Source organism: Magnolia sinica, chromosome 11 (genome assembly GCF_029962835.1).
Source record: "Magnolia sinica isolate HGM2019 chromosome 11, MsV1, whole genome shotgun sequence".
Taxonomy (NCBI): domain Eukaryota; kingdom Viridiplantae; phylum Streptophyta; class Magnoliopsida; order Magnoliales; family Magnoliaceae; genus Magnolia; species Magnolia sinica.
Genome location: NC_080583.1, coordinates 7,954,181 through 7,957,443, shown reverse-complemented (window position 1 = coordinate 7,957,443; position 3,263 = coordinate 7,954,181).

The following is a 3,263-nucleotide window of genomic DNA, read 5'->3' as shown; positions in this document are numbered from 1 at the left end:
AGATACGCTTGAAATGAAGTGGATGATATAATACATCATGATAGGGTCCATGGAGAATGGCCCCATCATGTATCATGATATGCATGTAGGATGGACCAAAGGGCCACATCCATGGGGTCAAATGGGATCCCCACCATGGATTGGTGGGTCTCATATGATCTACACAAGAAGAAATAAGAAGATTCAAAGGTAAAAAATCAAATCAGCAAGATCATAGTTACCCACTTGCGATCTCACTCCTAAACTTCTACTCCATGAAGCTCTTGGAGCAAGGAATGGAATTCAATGGTGGAGATCTAGTTCTAATGGAGTGATTGGGAGTATGATGAGGGTTAGGGGCTGGAGAAGAGAGGAAAAAATGGACATTGGAGAGGGAGGAGTTGCTAGCTATGGGAAGAAAATGAGAGGGAAGGAAAGATAGAGAGAGAGAGAAAAGCCATTATGAGTTTGTAAGAAAGTAATGATGCCTATGGGAGGAGATTACTATGTTGTAGGTTTTAGACTAGGCTTGGGTAGTGAGTTGAGTGGGTGGTGTTATTCCATAAAATTGTGTAGTGTGTGTGTGGTGTGCATGGGGAATTGTGCCATTAAGGTGGTCCATATGCATTTGCACAAAAGTGGGTCACATGATCAAGGGTCATACTATGTAATGCTCATAACTTTTGATCCATAAGTCGGATGAATACACAAGACATGTCATTGGAACCGCAGTGACGATGCGAACAAGATGGCATAGGTCTCAGGTTGATCCGAGTCAGGTCTACGTGACCGGACTCAAGGATGACGGCAAACACAATCCGAGGGTCGCGGGTCACTGGAATTCGACCGGTAGGACCGCGAGACTACAAGAAATGAAATGTATACTCACACACAAGCACATACAGAAACTCGGGTCGGGTCTTACACCATGGCAACTCAGTTGTAAAGGCCCATTTAGGAGCTTGGATTTGGAATGCATTGGAATCTAAATAGCAATTACATTGGAATCAAGATTATTTTGAATCCTCATTTATGTTTGGTTGAAATGCAATGGTCGATTGGCCACCATCCGCTGACCATGGTATCTTGACTGTTGACCATAGTAGCTCTGGAATCCAAATCACATTTACATTGGAATCAAGGTGATTCTGAATCCTCATTTGTATTTGGTTGAAATGCATTGGAATCCAAATCTTACCATTGGAAGCTTGTATTTAGAGAGTATTAGAATTCTTTGGTATATTCATGAGACTTAGATTGATTGATTAATTAAGTCCTCCTACATATTCCAAATTAGTATGTGTGTGTGTGTGAGAGAGAGATATATTTGATAGAATGATTGTAATAAGCATATTAAAATAAATACTTTCGCAAAAAATGATGAAAGTTTGAGCCTTAGGTGGGTCGCAAATGCAAGGATCACAAACCGGCAACTCACCAATGTTTTTTAACTATCCATTTAGATGTCAAACATTTTGATGGTTCAGATCATTTCATTGATGTAATTTTAAAAAAATTGTTTATTGTTAAATTGTTAGGATTTTAAATTGATAGTTAAATTGTTTATTGTTAAATTTTCATCAATTGTTCAATTAGTCATCTTTTTATATTATATATATATATATATATATATATATATATATATATATATATATATATATATATATATATATATATATATATATTGTTGTAGTATAGGATAATTAGTTGCCGTTTGTGAATTTTTATGTTGTCGTTTTGAAGGCATAGAAATTCTGAAATTGTCCAATTTTTTTATAGTAAAAGGTTAGATAGATTGAAATGCTTTTATTTATTCTAATTTAAATACATATGTTCATTCTGATTCATCCCACAGTTTCTCTTTGAATATATTTCTTGCATTTATTTCTGTCATCAAATATCCACACTTTGTATGGATACTTGATGTGAGAATCAAATACAACATCAATATTTCTTGAGAGATATATGGAGATGCTGCAAAATTTTTAATGTAGCATTTAAATTGAAAAAAAAAATGAAAGCATTACAATATATAGAGTGTAAATAATATTTTTTCACGAGATTTAAACTGTAACTCCTAAGATCCCGATCTGTTGTAAGTTGACACAACTTTTATTATTATTATTATAAATGTCTAAAATTTTATTTCTTATCTTTATATTTATAGATGATTAGTGAGGATGTCCCGGCTATCCCCTGGTGTCGGTGCGTCAGCCACAACTCCTCTTATTCTGGAGAAAGAAGTGTTTTTATCTTCGGCCAAAGGAAATAAAAGATCAACAGTGTGAGATAAGTTCGAAGAAGTCATGGTTAATAGTGTTGTGAAGATTATATGTGTTCATCGCAAATCATTATACATTAAGAATATAGGGGGACAACTACTCATTTAAACAAACATGGGCAAAGTTGTTCAAATATAACAAGAATTACAATTCCGAACCAACGATTACTTTCATTTACCAAGTCTGAAAGGGACGACTATTAATGTATACTTTCTGGTTATAAGATTGATAAAGAGAAGCTGAAAAAGTGGTATGCAAGATTAGTGACTATTGAGGAAAATTCATTTGGAATGATGGAGAGCAAAGTTTTCATGAGATACAGAAAATTTCTTAACCCTCAAGCTGATAATGCATCTTGCATCACTATAAACAAAGAATGCATGAATATGTATGCAAATGAGAAGATAAAAATGAAAGTAGTTTTTGCATTAGTCTCCATAACAAGTTTGACTTTTAATTTGTGGACAACGTCTAATCAAAGAAAATGATACATTTCATTAATTGTACACTACATTAATTAAGATTAGAAACTCTGCAAGACAATTTTGAACTTTTACCACCTTCCTCTTCCTCATGCTGGTTTAGTTATCATAAATTGCATCTACAGTTTTCTGCTAAAGTGGGACATTGAAAAGAAAATCTCTTTAATAGCTTTATATATTACGTTTACAAATGATAACATAATTTCATTATTACTCAACCAATTCAAGACAACTAAAATTTTTTTTTTTTTAGAGAAAAATATTCTGAATTAGGTGTATTGCCCACATATTAAACTTGATTATACAATAAGGAGTGAAAAAGATTGACCCCATTATAGAAAACATAAGAGAGAGTGTAAAATAGATAATGGGTTCACCTTTAAGATTGAGTACATGGAGCGATATAATTCTATATTTGAATGTAAAATCTTAAAAAAATGTTGAAGTTAGATGTATGCACACATTAGAATTCATTTTTTGAAATATTGGATTCGGTTGTGGAATTGGAGCTTGCATTCCC